This window comes from Schistocerca serialis, chromosome 1, assembly GCF_023864345.2.
Source record: "Schistocerca serialis cubense isolate TAMUIC-IGC-003099 chromosome 1, iqSchSeri2.2, whole genome shotgun sequence".
NCBI lineage: Eukaryota > Metazoa > Arthropoda > Insecta > Orthoptera > Acrididae > Schistocerca > Schistocerca serialis.
The window spans coordinates 999,093,321-999,118,102 of NC_064638.1; the positions used below are offsets into that span (position 1 = coordinate 999,093,321).

The 24,782-nt window shown below is 43.7% G+C and overlaps 1 non-coding gene across 1 annotated transcript; it reads left to right on the forward strand.

The window, feature by feature from the left end:
- The first annotated feature begins 6,467 nt into the window (after nucleotides 1-6,467).
- On the forward strand, nucleotides 6,468-6,542 carry Trnas-cga (transfer RNA serine (anticodon CGA)). The gene has a single exon. It is a non-coding gene; the product is annotated as a tRNA-Ser (tRNA).
- Nucleotides 6,543-24,782: the final 18,240 nt, after the last annotated feature.

Below are 24,782 nucleotides of genomic sequence, written 5' to 3' on the forward strand. Positions count from 1 at the left end.
ACTTCGCACAGTACATGAGTTTTCTCTTGGGAATTGGACAATTTCGCTCTGTGCTCAGTAAATGCGTCCGAAAATGTCGAGGGACATGCGCGTGGGGATGTGGCTTTTTTCTGTCATCCTTGGAATTTGTGCTGTTGATCTGTATTTAATGATGGGGACGCCGACGAGGGGTTAAAGTTTCGACTTTTCTCCTTGAAAACAGTACCGTTTGGGTAATATAGCCTCTGTCACAGGATTCTGTTGCTATTCTCAGTGCGACCAGAGTGGCAGACAGAGACGAGAGCGTTGTGCTGTTTGGTTAGAAGAGCGCGTAATTGCTTGGCTAGCGCTGACTTGGTGGCGGCTAAGTGGTGGCGAGTAGCAATAAAACAGGCCGGATCTATGAGAGCCAGCACCGCTGGCAGCCTGCCACGGGGGCGCACAAGATTGTGGCTCCGCAGGCGGCACCGTCTGGCTTAAGCGACGCTTATTGGCCTCTGGAGACGTACGTCACTGACCTATGTGTAGGTTCTTCCAAGAATACTGTAACTACGGATAAGAAAGCATTCCTCCCAGCCAATGCTTCGTGCAGTACAGTGGTCAGGAAATTATCTCGCGTTCTCTTCGATTGAAAATGCCTTTCCGTTTCAGAGAAAGAAAGTAGTTGCGGTCGGTCTACAGCGTTGCACGATCCATTAGCACTGACGGAGAAGCTTTCTCCTCGTCATTTCAATTACGTCATGTACTACAAGGACATAGGCTGTTAATGTGTTAAGTGACTTGATTAACATTAACCCTGCACGTTTTTTATCTGCGTCGATTGTGACCAGATTCTGACTCTGCATTAGCAATTCAACCTCTTCTCCTGCTTATTATGACACCTATTGATGTTTACTCTACTTAATTTGCTGTCATTTTCCAGTTTCCTCCACTTTCTTTGTATTTAAATCAAATTTGTTGAAGAAGGTAAGGTTGCTTATAAACATTGTAAATTCGCCTGAACCATACACGATAACGCGGAAACGGCTTTAAAAACATATTTAGTTCAATAAAAGGCAACAAATTGGGATTTTTTTCATTCAGTTGCAATATGATTTTATTTCGATGCACAATAAATAATGCAGCTATCAGTTACTCATAGCCACGTAAATGGAGTTAATTTTTTGGTCACTGCATAAGCCGTACTAAATTAATCTCTTGCGTCGTGAATATGGAGCTCCTCCAGACTACCTTTTAACTGTTAATTCAAAAGCAGAGGAATGAATATTAGATACTGGGAATTTATAGCAGAAAACATAATAACAATGATGAGCTGCTAGGCGTGCCTCAAAGCTAAATCTCTTATTCTTGTTCTAAATGGAAAACGCAATGTCACGAAAGCCGTCATTATCGTCACTTACAAATTAAATGATACGTTTCAGACATTTTGATGACTGTTGCTTATCCATCTTACTGCTATTTTAAGTTTTATTTTGATTTATGTCGATTTTGATATAGCCATCTTTCTAATATTCTCGTAAATTGCCTCAATTGTCTTCGTGATATCTGAGTTATTGAAGTAGTCGCGTGTTCTTGTTAGTTGGTACTATCATCGGCGTCTTTCTTATCCTCCCCTCGCCAGAACTTGCCTGTGCTCTTCGCGAGGATTCACGATTTACTCCCAGATTTCTTTTCATCCCTTTACTGGCATTTGCCCATCGCCATACAGCCATCCACCGGGGATTCGGAGCAACTCCAAAAATATATAACATTTCGCCCTTAATATCAGTCAACGCAGATTGGCTAATGAGTCAGTCATAAGTATCCCCATCGGTTCTTTACAGGAAGTTGCTTGCTGGAGGATTTTCCGAACTATGTTTTTCCGCCTATTGTTTTCCTGTTGTCATGTGAAAATATTCTGACCGGGCCAGTAACGAGGGTAGCTGCATTCAGCGCCCATTATAAAACTTACTGGAAGTAAACTACTCCAATTAAATATAGTCCAACCACCTCCAAGTGACATTCAAAGGGAAGTTCTCAGATTGCGCGTCATCCGCCAACGACGTGCGGGGAAAATCCATTGAAATGCTTGCTATTCGTTTCACCGACAGGGAACATCAAGTCGCAGGTATCGCAGCCCGAATTAAAAATAAGATTTGAGAATCAACTGTTATGAAATCCAGTAGCAGTAGGCTCGGTAACGAAACGTTAGAAATAGGTCCACTATTTGTACGTTGTAATACTGTGCAGCCATGAATCTGGATTCTAGGCGCGCAGTCCGGAACCGCGCGACTGCTACGGTCGCAGGTTCGAATCCTGCCTCGGGCATGGATATGTGTAATGTCCTTAGGTTAGTTAGGTTTAAGTAGTTCTAAGTTCTAGGGGACTGATGACCACAGCTGTTAAGTTCCATAGTGCTCAGAGCCAGAGCCATGAATCTGGATTTAACGGTAACTCAATTTGAGCCTCCAGTCGAATTTGTCTCAACGTTTCGTTCCTCTTCCTACTCACGACATGCTGTCATACGCTCTGGTCTTACAATCGATTAACACTCTGCATGTATATTTAATATTAGTGGTGGTTAGTTGTTGTGATTCTCGGAGAAAACGCCCAGCTAGGTGGCGCAGAGGTTGACACTGGTCTCGTATTCGGTAAAGAGGCGGTACAAATTCTCTACCGAACGTACAGAATGTCTCCCATTATTTTCCTAAATTGTTTAAAGTGATAGCTGCGATGGTTCCTCTGAAAGGGCATGGCTGATTTCCTTCCTCATCGGTCCCCAATGCGAAGTTATGCCCTGTATTTAATGACAGAGTCGACGAAGGACCGATAAACTGTTATCTTTGTGTAAGTTGCAGACAGGATCCATTTATAGCTTATTCATGTTAATTAAGTTCTGAACTGAGTCCTTGGCAGTTCTTAAATTTCTATTGTCTGTATCATTTTCTATTGTCTCGATCATTTCCTGTCTTAATTCGTTACATATCCTATTTCATAGAACGTCCCCAGAAGTGCAATGCTTTTGTACGAAATTCTGGAAATGAATTACTGTTCAAATCCTTATCAACGTTCTGAAGACACACATTCGGTAACTGCGTATAGGTTATGAACAATTTTAACGATGTGCTGAGATATGGGAATGGTTCTTTCATTTTCTGCAAACGCACAACTTGATGATTAGGCGTTGTTTAACTCTTTGCACACTTATATCAAAGAATTAACTAAGATACAAACTGCGCGGGTATTACGGAGTAAGAAATACGAGGTGCATTCAAGTTCTAAGGCCTCCGATTTTTTTTCTCCGGACTGGAAAGAGATAGAAACATGCGCATTGTTTTAAAATGAGGCCGCGTTCATTGTCAATACGTCCCAGAGATGGCAGCACCGTACGGCAGATGGAATTTTACCGCCAGCGGCGAGAATGAGAACTGTTTTATATACTTAAAATGGCGACGTTTTCCTTACTTGAACAGCGTGCAATCATTCGTTTTCTGAATTTGCATGTTGTGAAACCAACTGAAATTCATCGATAGTTGAAGGAGACAAGTGGTTATGGGGTTATGGATGTGTCGAAAGCCGGCCGAAGTGGCCGTGCGGTTAAAGGCGCTGCAGTCTGGAACCGCAAGACCGCTACGGTCGCAGGTTCGAATCCTGCCTTGGGCATGGATGTTTGTGATGTCCTTAGGTTAGTTAGGTTTAACTAGTTCTAAGTTCTAGGGGACTAATGACCTCAGCAGTTGAGTCCCATAGTGCTCAGAGCCATTTGAACCATTTTTTTGTGTCGAAAGTGCGTTCGTGGGTGCGACAGTTTAATGAAGGCAGAACATCGTGTGACAACAAACTGAAACAACCTGGGGCTCGCACAAGCCGGTCTGACGACATGATCGAAAAAGTGGAGAGAATTGTTTTGGGGGATCGCCGAATGACTGTTGAACAGATCGCCTCCAGAGTTGGCATTTCTGTGGGTTCTGTGCACACAATCCTGCATGACGACCTGAAAATGCGAAAAGTGTCATCCAGGTGGGTGCCACGAATGCTGACGGACGACCACATGGCTGCCCGTGTGGCATGTTGCCAAGCAATGTTGACACGCAATGACAGCATGAATGGGACTTTCTTTTCGTCGGTTGTGACAATGGATGAGACGTGGATGCCATTTTTCAATCCAGAAACAAAGCGCCAGTCAGCTCAATGGAAGCACACAGATTCACCGCCACCAAAAAAATTTCGGGTAACCGCCAGTGCTGAAAAAATGATGGTGTCCATGTTCTGGGACAGCGAGGGAGTAATCCTTACCCATTGCGTTCCAAAGGGCACTACGGTAACAGGTGCATCCTACGGAAATGTTATGAAGAACAAATTCCTTCCTGCACTGCAACAAAAACGTCCGGGAAGGGCTGCGCGTGTGCTGTTACACCAAGACAACGCACCCGCACATCGAGCTAACGTTACGCAACAATTTCTTCGCGATAACAACTTTGAAGTGATTCCTCATGCTCCCTACTCACCTGACCTGGCTCCTAGTGACTTTTGGCTTTTTCCAACAATGAAAGACACTCTCCATGGCCGCACATTCACCGGCCGTGCTGCTATTGCCTCAGCGATTTTCCAGTGGTCAAAACAGACTCCTAAAGAAGCCTTCGCCGCTGCCATGGAATCGTGGCGTCAGCGTTGTGAAAAATGTGTACGTCTGCAGGGCGATTACGTCGAGAAGTAACGCCAGTTTCATCGATTTCGGGTGAGTAGTTAATTAGAAACAAAATCGGAGGCCTTAGAATTTGAATGCACCTCGTATATGTCCCTGTGAAACGAAAACGAAGTTTTGGGACTTTTTGCTGTTTAATAGCCCTGAAGGATGCAGGAAGAAAATTTGTTTTTACAAAGCTGCTTTTGAAATGAATTGTTATGCGTTGCTGTTAGCCAGATATTTTCTGTTGCTTTCTTCTGTTTTACATTAGTTGAGACTGGACAGTAACGCCTACATGATTTTTTAAAAATAAGTCCAACTGGACACCTTAGCTGTATATAAACGGCATCGTGAATTACTGCGAATAGATCCATTATCTTCGAGATTTTATTACATAGTAGAAACAAATTTGATCATTCAAAAAATGGCCTTTTAACGTTGAGATCTGCTAATTACTCAAGCCATGATTCCTAATTGCGATCTGTGTCCGTTACGCTGCATCTACAGTCAGCCTGAGAAATAGTGTTTGGAAACTATTCAGTATTTACACCTCCATCTCCTGGAGGCAAAAAAGTCAGAGACAAACTTGACTTTGTAATTTAGTGCAGTTTGTCACAGCATAGCGACTGAAATAAAATTGAAAGAAACATAGGCGTAACGTATGTAAAACTCTAGGCGCTCTTATTTTTCGTATGTAAACTACATCGGATAATTACCCCAATGTACTTCTGGGATGTGTTCCTAGGACCAAGAGTAAGAGGAAAGCCCGTCTAAGCAAATGGAAAAAAACCCTTTTATATCAATATGACACCTCTTTGAGGTTGTCGTTGGGATGGTGCTGGAATGTCAAGAGACGTTCTTGCAGGTTGCTAAATACTGAAATTTAATGAGGGAAGTGGCATAAATTTTCGTAGTCAACCCAGTGCTACTGAGCCAGTCTGCGGCGTAAGAAGCAGGGATACATCTCAACAGCGGGAGCGTGTTTCAGAGATCATACTCATGGTAAAATGATCTGGCAGGGATATTACACACTTTTTTTATAGATTACATTTTGGCCACTTGCAAATCTCTTATAGTGAGGCTCTATGGATAACAGTGTATGTACCAGAAGACAAATTCAAAGCCTGGAGTACAATCCTTGGTCAATCCTATGATTTCTTTTCAGTCACGCTGACGCTGTTTCCACCGCAGACATTGATGTGTTACGCTGAAAAATACTAAATTTTTCTGTGTCTAGGAGTCCACGTTAAACGATAGGTCCCTATGGAACTGGCTGGGAAAGTCAGTTAAAAGGTCGGAGGAAGTCAAGTGCATATCATCTCCAGTAGTGCCATGTCTATTAAAGCACTGCAGTGTTAGACCCAAGCTTCAGGTTGCGGGTAGCTCTATTTTAATCCAGTACTAATTTGTAATAGAAATTCATCTGTGGTGCAAAATGAGTTAGTAAGGAAATACTTACGAAAATACTTTCTCTATGTTAGATACTTTGTTTCCGTGGCTGTGACGATAGAGTTTTGTTGCCAAATTTAGACTCATTGGTATGCAGTACGCATCAATTCCTCCTTCTGTAGTCGTAGTTGTGAACATCTCTGCCAATCTGGAACTCAGTTTCATTAGTGGATTAATGTACTGTGAGGCTGTAGTCAATATTCCCAATAGATTCCACATATGCCGACAATACATACACGTGTTTTTCTCACAGATGATTCAAATTACGTCATAATACGTCGTTTTATAATGAACACTTCCAAGTAAGCTGCAAATAAAAGGTAGGAGACGAGGTACTGGCGGAATTAGGGCTGTGAGGAGGGGGCGTGAGTCGTGCTTGGGTAGCTCAGTCGGTAGAGCACTTGCCCGCGAAAGGCAAAGGTCCCGAGTTCGAGTCTCGGCCCGGCACACAGTTTTAATCTGCAGGGAAGTTCCATATCAGCGCACTTTCCGCTGTAGAGTGAAAATTTCATTCTAAGCTGCAAATAGTTTAAGTAGTGTTGTTTCTTCTTCACCAGACGCTTGTTACTGCTATAGCGCCACTCTGAAGTAAACCTATAGATGTTACTGTTGGTGTGTCTATTTACGTTTATAAATGTTCTATATAAAGGTCAGTTTACGTATATACTTACGCCTAATTGGAATAGACGCCAATATTGCATCACTGAGTAAACTGTGGACTGCCTATATGTTGCCACGCTGTTATAAGTCACTTAAATTCTATTTGTATAGAAATTTATCGTGAAATACTTTTGAAAGCTAGAATGACAGATTATTCTTGTTGATGCTTCGTGTTTACAGTGTCATCTTTGTTAGACAGTACTATTAGCTGTGTTACATTGATTTTATAATTATGCTATAATGTTGATCTATGATTACCTTTTGTTACCGTTTACTGTGTGTTTTTATCCGTTCTGATTTTCCAGTGAACGAAAGCAAAAGATAAACATAGATGCAAATCATAGCAAAATTATAATATCAATGAAATAGAACTAACGTCACGGAGCAAAGATTTTGCTATAAACATAAAGCATCAGTGAGACTAAACCGTCATTCTAGTTGTCAAAAGTATTTCACGAAATAATTTTATACAGATAGAACTTACGCGACTTCTAGCAATCCTGCAACAAACAGACAGTGGATAGTTTACTAACCGATACAATAAGGGCGGCTGTTCCAACTACACCTCAGTATACATGTAAACTGACCTTTAAATAGCGGGTTCGAAACCTGCCTCGGGCATGGATGTGCGTGATGTCCTTAGGTTACTTAGGTTTAAGTAGTTCTGAGTTCTAGGGGACTGATGACCTCATCAGTTGAGTCCCATAGTGCTCAGAGCCATTTGAACCATTTTGACCTTTAAATGCAACTTTTATAAGCTTAGTAGATTCAGCAACTGCGACATCTACAGGTTTACTAAAGAATGGTTCTAATGGTTCAAATGGCTCTGAGCACTATGGGACTCAACTGCTGAGGTCATTAGTCCCCTAGAACTTAGAACTAGTTAAACCTAACTAACCTAAGGACATCACAAACATCCATGCCCGAGGCAGGATTCGAACCTGTGACCGTAGCGGTCTTGCGGTTCCAGACTGCAGCGCCTTTAACCGCACGGCCACTTCGGCCGGCAATGGTTCTACAACGGAAACAATAATCAAACTATTTACACCTTACCTGCAATTATTCATTAGAAAATGCCATATTACGACATATTCTACGCTTCGGACCGACAGAAAAGAGAAAAATCTAATTACTTTCTTTAGCCCAGTGAATAGTTTTTAAGGACAACATTCGCATAATTACACAGTTTGTTTACTGGATCCTTCCCTTAGGAGCAGGGATCAGGTTTTTGGGGTATGTTACTGGAGTGAAGTGTGGCTGACCTGCGAGTTGAGGCTACTCACACGTTTGACAGGATTCATCATGCCCTTAGAGTGCTAGCAACAGTAAGGGCTTCGCTGCAGAATCGATGTATAGCATCTACCGAAATAAATGAAAAGCATTTGAAAGAGATACTTTGAAATGGTGAGCATGAAGGGAGTATGGAACTTGTTTGCTGAAAACATGTCACGGGGTGTTATTACACAGAAACGGGACTGTTTCATATGGTATTTTGACTCAGATATTTCTTCCCTTTCTCGTCGCGTTATGTAGAAACTTAGCGGTCCAGGCTCCAGACCAGAACTTCTTTCTTGCTGACAAAGGTACCAAAGCAAAACGCAAGAGCCGTTCTCTCAGCTTTACTTCCGCCAGCACCTGTCTGCTACTCTCCAAGCTTCACAGAAGTTCTCCTGCATACCTACCGGGACGAGCACTTCTGGAAGACAGCGCACGCTCCGCTGGAAAGTGACAGACTGGTTGTGCAACCACCCTCCGTAAGTCACAGTCGTTATCCTACTTACCCGTTATCGAGTACAATGTGTTTGTTAACATTCGCTGACGCATTCCTCTGTGGCGAGGCCGTACGCCAGTTTTGCCAATGTAGCACCTTAACGGCGATTTACAGAGCGTGCAGTAGCATTTAGCTTGGTGAAAAGTGCAGCGTGGAGTCCAAATATAATTACTGATGCAGCAGGATTTCTGAGCGTCCAGCTGTCGCACTAATAATAGTGATTCGGGTGTGGGGCCGCGCGTGAGCCACGGCGGCGGGCAGCGCCCCGCTCGCCGCAGACGCTCCGCTGGCTAATGTGTCCGCTCGTGCCTCTCGGACGCGTCTGCGGATCGGGCACGAGAGACTTGTCTTCTTTGCGATGAACAAGAGTGTGGTGCAATGCAACGAACACCGAGATGTAAACCGAGGTATTTCCCTTAGCGATACCATAGAAACCTGGCATCTGATCCGTAATGTGTGCACTGAAGTGCATTATCTGCAGTTAGACTCAAGTGGCTCTGAGCACTATGGGACTTAACTGCTGTGGCCATCAGTCCCCTAGAACTTAGAAATACTTAAACATAACTAACCTAAGGACATCACACACATCCATGCCCGAGGCAGGATTCGAACCTGCGACCGTAGCGGTCGCGCGGTTCCAGACTGTAGCGCCTAGAACCGCTTGGCCACTCCGGCCGGCAGTTAGACTCACAAAGAGTTTGTAGACAGTGGTTATGGCGCCTCGGATAACGTGTTTTAAAGTTGTGTAAAATATCTGTCGATTCCAACCTCACTCTACCCGTATGTTATTGTTTTACGTTGCGTAGGAATTAGTAACTACGATACTTGGGATCACGAAAACGCCTGTTAAGACAATTTCCTGCCAAAATCAAATTTATCACATGCTACTTCCCTTTTGTACTTTCTTTCTCATGTTACAGGGGCGATGGAAGAATTGGTTGACTACTCTAATTACAAAATGAACTATGCATTATATTTCCAAGAGGGTAAAGTATATTATGAAAAGTTCACTACTGGACCCGCTCTCAGGTCAGGCGGATGCTCCTTTAAAGGGGTGCGGGGCGGGGGGGGGAGTAGAATGAGGATTTCTCATTCTTATATTTTCACATAGAGACATAGTGCTTTTTACTGCAATTACACATCGACCTCCTTCCTCCCATTTAACCATGAGTTTTTCTTCATTTGGACAAATTTCTTATCGATTTTTTAAAAAAAATTCTAAAATAAACGGATATATTTTTCAGCATTCAAATGGAAATATTAATTATTGTCCAAAATAGTAATTGGCATGAAATAACAGTCATGATCTAGAAAACTTTTTGGAATATTTGTGAAAGAATTTGAGCAATTTATATTATGTTACTAGAGGACTTTACTGTATGTACACCCATGTTCAGCGAAAAGCAGAATATCTTGAAGGAGTAGAGATAGGACGTTCATATTCACACGACTTGTACATTATTATGTTCTGCAGAAATGGTTAGCATTTGAACCATGCCGGCGCGCGTTCCAGGTCAACATCGATATCGCGGCGCAACACCACCTGCCGGTAAAATGTGCCTGCGACTCTCGTTGTCGCTATAAAACGAAAGTAATGGATCAGTGTGACTTGAGCAGACGTGAAGAATGCCTCGCATATGTACAGTACCGTCAAATCAGTGAGTCTTCTTAGAGGACGTATTATTGGCATGAGAGAATGTGATGCATACATCTGGGAAATTGCTGCTCGTGTGGGACGTAGTATTTCGGCAGTGCAACGCGAGTGTGCAGGATGGTTCGCGGGAGGCGGTAGAACACGACGAGATGGGTCAGGGCGCACCATCCAGGCCACCACCGAGAAGATCGACACCTCATCCGAATGGAATTTCTCGACAGATCTGTGTCCTCCTTGGCTCTGGCGCAACAGTGGAACAGTGTAACACATCGTACAGTATCAGGGATGACAGTTCGTCGCCATTTATTACGGCATGGGTTACGTGCGCGTCGTCCAGTTCTCCTACTACCTTTGACGAATGTGCAGAAACATGCTACAAAAAAATGGTTCAAATGGCTGTGAGCACTATGGGACTTAACTACTGTGGTCATCAGTCCCCTAGAACTTAGAACTACTTAAACCTAACCAACCTAAGGACATCACACACATCCATGCCCGAGGCAGGATTCGAACCGGCGACCGTAGTGGTCACGCGGTTCCAGACTGTAGCGCCTATAACCGCACGGCCACTCCGGCCGGCAAACATGGTAGACGGCAATGGTGCGTGGAATGACGCCACTGGTGACAGAAAAGGCGTCAGATAGTGTTTTCGAACGATTCCACGTTCTGTTTGTTTGAAAATGATGGCCACATTTTGGTTCGCCGCAGTTAAAGGGAGTGGCACCACAGTGACTGCATTCGCACAAGACGTACAAATTCAACTCAAGGCCTTATGGTGTGGGATGCTATTGGGTACAACTACGAATCATAGTTGGCGCGTGTCCTGGGCATCGTGACAAGTGTCCTACGTGAATGACATCCTGCAATCTGTAGCCATACCCTTTCTGCACAACAGCCCAGACGCATTTTTCAGCAAGACAATGCACGAGCACGTCTTGCACGAAGACACGCCTTCTTAGTGCCACGGGATGTCAGCCTTTTACCATAGCCTGCAAGATCACCAGACTTGTCGCCAATCGAAAATGTATGGGATATGGTGAAGCGACGGGTGTAGCGCTGTGACCCAGTGCCACCCATGACGGATGAACGTTAGAACCAAGTGAATGAAGCATGGGTGGCTATACCACAGGACGCCATTCGCGCCTTATACGAGTCGATGCCATCACGCATGGAACAAGTCACCAGAGCCTTCGGTGGACCCTGTACCTGAAGCAGGATGCATGCTGAACCAGTGTGACAGAAATGCTAATCATTTCTGTAGAACATACTAATGTACATGTCCTGTGAATGTGAACGTCCTATCTCTAGTCGTTCAATGTGGTTTTTTCTGACTGTGGGTGTAATATAACATTTGTTGCACCAGCTGCACTCACAATACAGGATCAAATTAAGCTAGCTAACGAAGTTGATACTGCTATTAATGCTTAACACTGTTAATAACTTAGTTTGCATTCCCATTGGGCATCGAAACAAAAAGCAATCGTGCAAATATTCTGTTACATTTTCATTTTTTATTAAACTGAGAATCGTTTCATCACTACGATGGACTTGCAGTATTGTAAGTTCGAGGTCTTCTGCTTTTTGAATTTCATTCATAATTTCTTTAACTGATAATTACCCTTTTTTCAACTCAATTTTGAATTTGAGTAAAAGGTACGCAATTGTTTCTATTACAGTTGTATCTCACTTTGGCATTGAGCAACATTTAATTTCGATTGATTTTGTACCAATTGGCATTTTTATTTTGTTCTTCACGAAGTATATGAGTGAAAAGCCATCTATGAAACCAGTCATATTGTTTCCATCTGACAAGGGTAAATAAAGCGTAAATAAAAAGTGTGAAATGCGTAAATAGGAAAAAGAGCGCATTCCTAAATGGAGAGTGAAACAACGTTCATCACACAAAGGAAGACGACTTATTTGTTATGCCTACAGGATCGGTATACCTGATAATTTTTGCAACTGTGGTATCATTGCATAAGCGGAAATACACTCCTGGAAATGGAAAAAAGAACACATTGACACCGGTGTGTCAGGCCCACCATACTTGCTCCGGACACTGCGAGAGGGCTGTACAAGCAATGATCACACGCACGGCACAGCGGACACACCAGGAACCGCGGTGTTGGCCGTCGAATGGCGCTAGCTGCGCAGCATTTGTGCACCGCCGCCGTCAGTGTCAGCCAGTTTGCCGTGGCATACGGAGCTCCATCGCAGTCTTTAACACTGGTATCATGCCGCGACAGCGTGGACGTGAACCGTATGTGCAGTTGACGGAGTTTGAGCGAGGGCGTATAGTGGGCATGCGGGAGGCCGGGTGGACGTACCGCCGAATTGCTCAACACGTGGGGCGTGAGGTCTCCACAGTACATCGATGTTGTCGCCAGTGGTCGGCGGAAGGTGCACGTGCCCGTCGACCTGGGACCGGACCACAGCGACGCACGGATGCACGCCAAGACCGTAGGATCCTACGCAGTGCCGTAGGGGACCGCACCGCCACTTCCCAGCAAATTAGGGACACTGTTGCTCCTGGGGTATCGGCGAGGACCATTCGCAACCGTCTCCATGAAGCTGGGCTACGGTCCCGCACACCGTTAGGCCGTCTTCCGCTCACGCCCCAACATCGTGCAGCCCGCCTCCAGTGGTGTCGCGACAGGCGTGAATGGAGGGACGAATAGAGACGTGTCGTCCTCAGCGATGAGAGTCGCTTCTGCCTTGGTGCCAATGATGGTCGTATGCGTGTTTGGCGCCGTGCAGGTGAGCGCCACAATCAGGACTGCATACGACCGAGGCACACAGGGCCAACACCCGGCATCATAGTGTGGGGAGCGATCTCCTACACTGGCCGTACACCACTGGTGATCGTCGAGGGGACACTGAATAGTGCACGGTACATCCAAACCGTCATCGAACCCATCGTTCTACCATTCCTAGACCGGCAAGGGAACTTGCTGTTCCAACAGGACAATGCACGTCCGCATGTATCCCGTGCCACCCAACGTGCTCTAGAAGGTGTAAGTCAACTACCCTGGCCAGCAAGATCTCCGGATCTGTCCCCCATTGAGCATGTTTGGGACTGGATGAAGCGTCGTCTCACGCGGTCTGCACGTCCAGCACGAACGCTGGTCCAACTGAGGCGCCAGGTGGAAATGGCATGGCAAGCCGTTCCACAGGACTACATCCAGCATCTCTACGATCGTCTCCATGGGAGAATAGCAGCCTGCATTGCTGCGAAAGGTGGATATACACTGTACTGGTGCCGACATTGTACATGCTCTGTTGCCTGTGTCTATGTGCCTGTGGTTCTGTCAGTGTGATCATGTGATGTATCTGACCCCAGGAATGTGTCAATAAAGTTTCCCCTTCCTGGGACAATGAATTCACGGTGTTCTTATTTCAATTTCCAGGAGTGTAAAAAAGTGTTTCTACTGAACATTAGCTTCATTTACAATTAGGATAATTTATATTAAAACCCAATGTTTCTAGCAGTGTTAGACATTTTATACTTTCCTTCAGCATTTGTTTCGTTAAAGTTTCGCAATCAACCATTTACGATTTTGCAGTTATTTTGTTTTCATTCTGTGGCCGGATTTCATTATTGTCGCAACAAATGTGTGTTAAAAGGTTTTTGATGATGCTGAGCCACAGTCACACAGTATTTTTTAAAGAAATGCACCGCCATGTGACTGTGTATTTTTGTACAATTCCTGTGTACGCACTACATTTCGGCTTCCACGCAATTATCGAGAATAATGACGTAGAAAATTAATGTATTTTGCTGTGGACTATGCAGAATGACATATTATTTGAAACCAATATCAAGTATAACATTCCTAGTCCATTAAGATCATTTTGCTGTATACTGTACAGCATTATGTATATGCAGTTCAACACATTTGCTTAACATGTTATAAATGGTACAAAATTGAAGTCTTGTAGAAAAGCAGCACATTATCGTACAAGCACACTATATTTGGGAAAATCAGCCAAAAGCAGGTAAATACTAGACTAGCACACACCTTTAAAACGTAGCTATGAAAGTAATGTCAAAGAATGTTGAACTGTGTATACGTCATCCTGGACAGTACAAAGCAAAATATGTTGATGGTCTAAGGTAACTGTACTGCTAACGGATTGAAAGCCAGAATCTAGATTGTACACTGAAAATATACACAAATATAGTCAAATTTCTTCAAAAAAACATGTGTTACATTAAGACATTTATTTGTGAGTCTTGTAAACTTTATTTAGTGGGTGTTTGTGTATTCAGTGTTTATGTGTTGTGCTGCTCATGTTATGTGGAAAGCAATTTAGCATTTGCGAAGGGAAGTGTAGAAAACCACATAAAAACAATTGAGCTGAACGGTGTATTAGGCCAACGGTCATCACTTTGGCAGAAAAGTTCCACTTCTTTAAAAGTCTCAGAAGACGTTTAAAGACCAGTAGTAGGGCACACGTGATTGTTTTTCGGCTCTCTTCGTGTGTCAATTGGTCACTGCTGACTGTCGAGGAGGCTGTGCGGACGAGCAGTTGAGTGAGATAAATAATTTAACATATTAGTGAACTTGAAATAATTCTGTGAGAGCGAATTACAGACCTTAGCTTTTCAGTGGAGCCGGATGGTGTGGCCGAGCGGTTCTAGACGCTTCAGCCTGGAACCGCGCGACTACTACGGTCGCAGATTCGAATCCTGCCTCGGGCGTCGATGTGTGTGATATCCTTAGGTTAGTTAGGTTTAAGTAGTTCTAAGTTGTAGGGGACTGATGACCTCAGATGTTAAGTCCCATAGTGCTCAGAGCCATTTGAACCATTTTTTTCACTAGACTTAGATTATTTTATTATTTTTTCAGTGACAGATTTTTCACGTTTTACGAGACAAGTGGCAGCTGTGAATTGTAATTATTTCCTGCAGTTGACACTTATTTTCGTTTGTGATGCACTTGCAAGTTTTTTTCAGTCGTTATTCTGTATAACATACTTCAGTTTACATCGCAATTGATAATGGGAAGCGTTGCGTTCGGACTTTGACTGTATGCTGTTGTTTTTGTGAATTACTGTGCAGCTAAGCGAAAACTGCCCCACGTATTTGATGCTCTGATAGCACCACATACAGGGTGTACATAAAGTCTGGGAACACTTTCAGTTATTTATCGCACAATAACCAAACATTGTCAGATATCATACATATTTTTTTCATGTATACCGCCACAGCGTAGTTTGGTAATTTGCTGCTAGTCAGCGCTAGTCGCAAACATGGCGAGTTCAGGTGCGGAGCGAGCTTTCTGTGTGTTGGAGTTCGACAAAACCAAGTGTGCTACAGCTGTTCAGCGGATGTTTAGAACCAAGTACGATAAAAATCCACCAACTAGGAAGGCCATTTAACACTGGCACAACAAATTCGTTACGACGCGTTGCTTGTGCCCGGCAAAGACAAGCGGACATCCCAGTGTGAGTGAACTGAATGTGGAACGCGTACGAGATACAGGAGTCCAAAGAAATCGGTGTGTCGTGCATCCCGTGAAATCGAAATGGCTCCAATGACAGTGTGGAAAGTCCTGCGACAGAAGCTGTCTATGAAACGATTCAAATTGGAGCTAGTGCAGAAGCTCACTGACGACGACAAGCGTTTTGAGTGTCGTTCGCAGTTGCAACAATTGAATGAGGATGGGGACGGCATTGTTGGTCGTTTAATTTTTAGCGACGAAGCTACTTTTCACACTAATGGGAAAGTGAACAGGCATAATTGGTTAATCTGGGGTACAAAGCAACCACACGAATTCATTGAGTGACTGTGATACCCCAAAGGCAAGTGTTTTCAGTGCCTTGTCACGTCTAAAACTGTACGGGCCATTCTTCTTCGCCGACAGCAGTGTCACTGGATATTCCTACTTGGACATGTTGCAGCAAAGGCTGATGCCTCAGACGCAATCGGGCTCTCCATTCATCTTTCAGGAGGATGGGGCTCCACCACATTTTCATCGTGAAGTTCGTTCGTACCTGAACACGGAGCTGCCGCATCGATGGATCGGCCGTGCGACAGAAGGGGACAACTGTTTCATTAAATGTCCTCCACGATCACCAGATGTCACTCCTTGTGACTTTTTTCTGTGGGGACACATTAAAGATCTGGTGTATGTACCGCCTCTACCACGTGATGTAGCAGAATTCCGGGAGAGAATACGGGAATCGACTGCCACAGTCGACGACAGGTATGGCAAGAACTGAATTACTGTATTGACAGCCGGCCGGAGTGGCCGAGTGGCTCTAGGCGCTACAGTCTGGAACCGCGCGACCGCTACGGTTGCAGGTTCGAATCCTGCCTCGGGCATGGATGTGTGTGATGTCCTTAGGTTAGTTAGGTTTAAGTAGTTCTAAGTTCTAGGGCACTGATGACCTTAGAAGTTAAGTCCCATAGTGCTCAGAGCCATTTGAACCATTTGAATTGATTGACGTCTGCCGGGTCACTCATGGTTCGCACATCGAATGTTTGTAAAAAAAAAAGTAAAAATAAAAAAAACTCCTTTCAGAGTTTCTCTTCAAAATGCAATATGTATGACGTCTGTACAATGGTTAGTTTTTGTGCAATAAATAATTGAAAGAGTTCCCGGACTTTATGTACACCCTGTATATTAATTATTTTTTTCTCATCTTTGAATGTGCAGGTAATGCGAGGCCACCACTGATATATGTGTGCGAACAGCATTTAAAACATTTGTTTGGTTTAGACTATAACCATCCGTTTTCGTCAACATCATTAATTATATTGGATTCATACAGTCATTTTTTGTTATTTATACAGGGGACAGTAAAATGAAAACGGCACAGACGGAAAAAAGTAAGTAAACTGCTTATTATTTCACAAATAACCTCCAAACTGTTAATACATTTATCTCTCTGTGAGGCTAGGTGGTCAATACATTCACGGAAAAATATTTGCAGTTGGGTATGGAACCATATTGTACCTAGCGGTGTACTTCTTTGGACACAAATGTCTTTCTTCAGGGCTCCATAAATGTGGAAATCGCATGGCTAGATATCGGGACTGTATGGAGGATGAGTAAGAGCTTTCGAGCGAAACTTCTGCAGCGATATGGAAACAACCTTGGGAACATGTGACCGGACATTATCCTACAACAGAATGGTGCCATCCGTAACCATTCCTAGACGTTTGGACTCAATGGCGCGCTTCAATTTTTGTAAAGTGTCCACGTACAGCTGTGCGTTAATTGTGGCGACGTTTTCTAGAAAGTCAATGAGCAGCGGGCCCTCGCAGTCAAAGAGAGCGGTCATCGTGACCTTCCCAGAGTTGCCGTGTCTCTTGTTTCGACTAGGTTGCGGAAGTTTCGCTGGGAAACCCTTACACATCCTCAATACATTCCCGATCTATCCCCACGCGATTTGCATATTCTGGGAGTCCTGAAAGAAGATACTTGCGGCTGTCGATTTGCTTCGGACGAAGAGGTGCACGCATGGGTAGAGTCATGGTTCCGTAGGCAACCGCAAACATTTTTCCATGAAGGCATTGACGTCTTGTCTGACAGCTATGGCGATTAGTTATTAAATAATAAATTAGTTTACTCATTGTTTTCCATTATCCCGTTTTCATTTAACTGACCCTCATGTTATTCGCAGGCTTGTCTGTATATTAAAAAGAATTTGAGGATTAATTCTATAATAAATCTATGGGCATTAAAACGACGGTGTACGATACGACAGACTCCTCTGAGAAGTAAAGTGTCAAGCCAACAAATCAGATCGTGCATTGTCCACATCGATAACGGCCTAAACAGCCGCCGGTGCGCTCGTAAGTTGTCTTTCTGAAATAACACGAAAGCGAACTGCCAATAGCACGAAGCACGCGTTCATAAAATAAACGAAAAGCAGAACCAGAGTGTGAACGAACAGTATGCAGCGAGCCTGCGTGCTGGGAAACACGGCAGGGATTTTGGAAGCCTGCCCCGGCGGCGGGTGAGAGGACGCTGATTGCAGCAAGGCATTACCGGATCAGGGCACGCCCAATTACACGGCCCACCAACACTGGTTAATAAACTCCGCCGGCCTTCACAACTCAATTTGCGCTGATGAGCTGCAACACGCAGCGCCGTGACCGAGCTGCGCGTCCCCGCGAATGACAGCAGCCCTAATATGCTGCAGTGTGTATTCAACAATGACCGAAGCGAATGCAGACCAGCATCTCAAATTCTCCTAATCATTTCAAACAACCATAAAACTACATAATCTTTCCTCTACGTATCACTTCCTCGACTCCGAGGCTCTGCTAATCAGTTCAGTGTGAACTTCATAGGCTACGTATTATATGAATAACCTTTCACTTTCCAATGGTAAAATCCAGTAGAGGGTACAACCACACCCCAAATTCCACGTAAACTGAGAGGAGAAAACAGTTTTTGAGTAATGTTACTCAACAGATAGTTTCATATAAAATTTTAATGTGGAACAGCGATAATATATTTTGCGAAAACTGATAAAATGGAATATGTGCCTGCAGCATTTGCTGAAATTATCTTGATGCAGTTGTAAACACACTTACAGACTGATTGGCGACTCCATGGAGTAAACAGCGGCATCAGTTATTGTGATCGCTTCTCAGTTTTGGTTATTGGTTGAAATGGTTCAAATAGCTGAGCACTATGGGACTTAACTTCTGAGGTCGTCAATCCCCTAGAACTTGGAACTACTTAAACCTAACTAACCTAAGGACGTCACACACATCCATGCCCGATGCAGGATTCGAACCTGCGACCGTAGCGGTGGCGCGGTTCCAGACTTTAGCGACTAGAACCGTTCGGCCACATCGGCCGGCGGTTATTGATAACTTGATACCAGTGTCTGAGTTTAATTTGTACATCAATGCAGATGATCACTACGTGATCGAAAATCAATTCTATATCAATAAAACATCAATATTACTCCAACGCTGACCTTCCTTTTAATTTAACACTAATAAATAACTTTCACGCGATACCGTTGATGGACTGGAAAGCTGTAAATACGGAGACCAAATATAAGAATGATATAGATGACGACTCTTCAGCGCTTTCCTTAGCGGTGTTGTTCGTGATCCACCCGTATCACCGAAATGCTTCTGAGTCCGCTATAATTTCAGAGTCGAGCAACACTTAAAATATTTCGGTATGGTTTCTGAATCTCTTAATGCTTTTCAAACAGCACTGCCTTTTTCAAAAGGTTCAAGATATTTTATGAATTATTTATGGGTATTTATGGGTTTTTAATCCCAGGCTCATATCCAAGTTCAAATATTGTTTTAATAAGATGCTTGAAAATTATGACATGAATTAAGCGCATCTAAGAGAAAACTCCGCTTCAAGATTGTATTTAACGCAATTTGTAGAATATTTTCATATCGTCGCCTCTGGAATGGTAAAATATCGACCCCCATACCCTGCGAGTTCTTGTCATATTTCGCATGAATTAAACAAGATTTCCAGATGTGGACGCCTGAAATCCGCATTAGTATTCTCACTATCAAACTCATTCAGTCCACATCTCTGAGGAAAGATGTGTAGATTAGCGTGTTGTGGTTACATAAATTGTAGCAGGCCTTGGTCTTCCAGGAGAGTCAACAACTAAGTCCACAAACTCCCATGAGCACCTCTATTTACTTAACGAACAATTTGCAGAAACAATTACAAGCGATGTGTAATACACAGCGATTGAAAAACACAGCCGGCCGTTGTGGTCGAGCGGTTCTAGGCGCGTCTGTCCGGAACCGCGCTGCTGGTACGGTCGCAGGTTCGAATCCTGCCTCGGTCATGGATGTGTGTGCTTTCCTTAGGTTAGTTAGGTGTAAGTAGTTCTAAGTCTCCCATAGTACTCGGAGCCATTTGAACCATTTCTTTGAAAAACACAGTTGACATCCATGTACAAAAGCGACTGTAAATATACTGCCATCCTCGACTCAACTGTGTTTGATTGCAGTACCTTTCAGGATTATGTCAGAAATATAGTGGCCTACAAGCAACAATCACGGAGGTTAGGGATAATTAGAATGACTATGATTTTATTCTTTCAAAAAGCTCTTGGTTTAGTATCACGTCGACATCCAAATATTAATCCAGATTTGCGGCAAAATGAATCATTACTCTTCTAAACGGAGAATCACCCACAAACACAGAATCACTTTCACATCCCTTCTGAAATGCCTACGGAGTTCGTTTCACTAAATACGCATGTTAAACGCCCTCACCAGTTACTCATTTAGACAGTCATATTTTCATTACAACAGGCTACTAGTCATAAAAGCCATTTGTATCCGATATTCCCGTCCGTACATGGATGGAATTAAAATTATAAGAATTTGATAAAATATGTGTCTTATAAAAGTGGAAAAACAATTACTGTTTCGCAACGGACGAAACAGCTAGTTCGTCTAGTGTCCACTCGATGTGCCACAATTGATCTTCCTGGTCTTAATTGCAGTACTGTCTTACTTTAAATTTGAGTTCGGAATGTCCGTATCGATCCCAAATACTGGCAGTTGCGTCGAAACCGCAAGACATTGTGATGGATATGAAATTTGAGTAACTCATCGCACACGTGAGTAAAGGCAACAATGAAGAAAACGGCAAGTGTTTCACTGACGATCAGGAGAAAAAAAAATATGATTTCACTAGAAAAATTTGTCTATGGTAGTTAAGGATAGCTGATTGTTGAATTTTTGCCGCGGGGACATGCTTTTATGCCTGTTCACTGCAAAAAGTACGTCGGGCGCATCGAAACAAGAGGGAGGAGTGGCGTCGCGGTGTATTTGTTTAGGCCACGGAGAGTTCAGCGTTCAATCGTCACACAAGCCAGATTATGGCCCAAGTGACGACCAATTATTTCCAGATCGGAAGAAATATTTGAAAGGAAAGTTCAATACCTGAATAAAATGTGGAACATCAAGAGGTAATGTTCGGATGTAAATGTATCTCCGTACACATCATCGGCTGATATGTAAATAAATAGAGTTGCAATTCTTTGTGACAAACAGAACAGTTACCAGAATGATTATGTACGGGTTTGGCGTTGTTATCAGGTCTTGTAGTGTATACAACAGGTCTGAATAGCGTTAGATGTTGAGTCATCACTGCGCAGGAAAGAAGCTTCCGGGTAACTGTGTGAGACAGCGATATCAGCACCTTGCAGAGTTTGAGAGGGCCGTCATAGTGGGTCTCCTTGTGGCTGCTGGTCAAATATTGTAATATCCAGATTTACGGAGCATTCGATTGTAGCAGCGGCCCGATGTTGGACTGCACGGGAACGAGAGGACAGGTCGACAACATCTGACCACCACAACAGAGGTTCACCGTATTGAGCACCAACCACATCAATCCTGTTTCACACCTCTGTCTGCCATCCGAAAACAAGTAATGGACTCCTGTAATATTCTGTGTCATCCCGAACCATTGGTCAGAGTCTAGCAGCACTCAGAGTATGGAATTAAAGCCCCATGCCTACATTGCTGTAAACAACAGCTACATTTTGAGGCTGTTGTGATTGGGGCGCATGGAATGCTGATAAATGGTGTCGCATTGTGTTCAGCAATGCATCTTGGTTCTACATTATTCCGGATGACCATGGTCTCAGAGTATGAAAGAGACCTGGAGAGAAGTCCCATGCGTAGAATATTTTGGAGAGACATAGCGGACTTACTCCTGGATATGTTGATGTGTCGACAGAAGTGCCGACACAGTGTTATTTTGAGGGGGCCGATAGGCACGCTATCTAACGCAGACGGGCGTGAAGTCTGGAACAGGATAACTATTGAATGGTAGCAAGAAAAGTACGTAGCTGGAATATACTTAACTTTAATGACTCCTTGTGATACATCTCTCTTGACTATACAAATGCGACTCGTAAGATACATGCACTGTTACAATTGGCGCCTTGCTAGGTCGTAGCCATGGACTTAGCAGAAGGCTATTCTAACTGACCCTCGGCAAATGAGAGGAAGGCTTCCTCCGTATTGTCGCTAGCAATGTCGTCCGTACAACTGGGGCGAGTGCTCTATCGTATATCGAGACCTGCCTTGTGGTGGCACTAGGTCTGCGATCACACAGTGGCGACACGCGGGTCCGACATGTACTAAATGGACCGCGGCCGATTTAAGCTACCACCTAGCAAGTGTGGTGTCTGGCGGTGACACCACATATGTGGTGTGGGTAACGATCGTCTGTCACTTCAGATTACGGCCGGTAGTGATTGAGGAAACTCTGACGGTATAACGGTACGTCATATATATTCTGCGTCCTCGTGTGTTACCACGCATTTGACAGTATTGTGATGCCATTTTTCAACAGGACAATGCTCTTTCACACCACGTGTCGCTATCAACTGCCTATGCGGTGTTGAGGTACTCCCGTGGTCAGCAAGACACCCAGTTCTGTCTCAGACAGAACATACTGTACGTGGGACCAGCTCGTATTGAAACCCTATCCCACTGCCAAGGACGTCAAGGAATCAGTTACAACAGTTGTTGGCCGTCTTGTCTCAAGTGAGGATGTGCCGACTTTATGACACCCTTCCCAACGGTGTTAGTGCATGCGTCCAAGCCAGAGAGGAAGCAAAGTATACTGGTAAGTGGGCTCAAGCTGCCAAGTTCCTTGTAAAAGTACACGATTTTGTAATCACAAGTAACATCACACACCCCTTCAGATAGTGAAGTTTTGTCCTGTTTCCTCATCCAATTTTTTATCATTTCACACGCTGAGATTCAAGAAAAGGAAAACAAAGTGGATTGATGAAATGGCAAGTGCAACACTGGTACCTAAACTCATTCAATCGATGGCCATGGGCAATGATTATGCATGTTCTAAACAAACATCATCTTATGCTGTAAATTACTCTCAGAGATATTTTTATGCTTTATATGAAAATATTTACTTTCCAAAAAATCCTAGCACGTAGTGTAACTTCTGTTGTGCTCTTCAGAGCGAAGATTGGTTCTACGAAGCTCTCCAGGCTACTGTATCCTGTGCAAGCCCCTTCATCTCCAAATAAATACAGCAACCTACACCCTTTTGAATCTGCTTACTGTATTCATGTCTTGGTCTCCTCCTACAATTTTTACCCGCCACACTTCCCTCCAGCACTAAATCGGATATCCCTTGATCTCTCAGAATATGTACTATCAACCGATTCCTCCTTCTGCTATTCAGCATTCTTCTGCAGCACCACAATTCAAAAGTTTCTATTCTCGTCTTGTCTAAACTTCCATACACCGCAAGTACCTTCAGAAAAGACTTCCGAACACTAAAATCTGTATTCGATGTTAGCAAATTTCTCTTCCTCAAAAGCACTTTCCCTGCCATTGCCAGTCTACATTTTATATCCTCTCTATTACGGCCATCATCAGTTATTTAGCTGCCACAATAGCAAATCCTATCTACTACTTCTAGCGCCTTATTTCCTAATCTAATTCCCTCAGCATCATCTGATTTAATTCACCTGCATTCCATTAGCCTTGTTTTGCTTTTGTTGATGTTCATCTTATATCTTCCTTTTAAGAGAGTGTTCTTTCCTTTCAGCTGCTCTTTCAAGTTCTTTGCTGTCAGCCGGTGTGGCCGAGCGGTTCTAGGCGCTTCAGTCTGGAACCGCGCGACCGCTACGGTCGCAGGTTCGAATTCTGCCTCGGGCATGGATGTGTGTGATGTCCTTAGGTTAGTTAGGTTTAAGTAGTTCTAAGTTCTAGGGGACTGATGACCTCAGATATTAAGTCCCATAGTGCTCAGAGCCATTTGAATCTGTCTCTGACAGAATTACAATGTCATCGGCAAACCTCATAGTTTCAGTTTCTTCACACTGGACTTTAATTCCTACTCCAAAGTTTTTTTTTTTTTGTTTTTTTTTTTTGTTTACTTTACTGCTTGCTCAACGTTCATATTGAGTGACGCTCCCTCATCTCTTATAACCGACGTCTGGTTTCTGTATAAGTCGTAAATAGCCCTTTGTTGCCTGTATTTTCCCTAAGCTCTAATATTTGTAGTCTCATGGGAATTATTTCTTCAAGGAAGTGTACGACGCACAGCCAGTAACTGGCACAATGTACACCTTTCCACAATGAAGGAGTGAGGTGGCGGAGGAGTTTGCACACAATTCACATTCAGTAGTACTGGAGTTCAAATCCCTGTCCATATGCACTTAAAGTATTTCGGGATTTTTATGTATCGATCAAGGCAATGCCGTGGAGGGTTCCTTCGAAAGATACGCAGCCTATTTTCTTTTCCCACTTTGTGCTAGCCGAACTTGTTCTCCGGTTCTACTGACCTCGCCGTCGATGGGACGCTAAACCCCACTATTCCTCCCTTCTTCCGATATGACCTCACCTGAAGCTCTACGAATAGATAATAATTTCATATTACTTAGCATGCACCGCGTATGAAATATTTATAGACTATGAGAGCTTACAGTAAATGGAGCTTTCACTGTAGGTTCCTTCGAAAGATACGCAGCCTATTTTCTTTTCCCACTTTGTGCTAGCCGAACTTGTTCTCCGGTTCTACTGACCTCGCCGTCGATGGGACGCTAAACCCCACTATTCCTCCCTTCTTCCGATATGACCTCACCTGAAGCTCTACGAA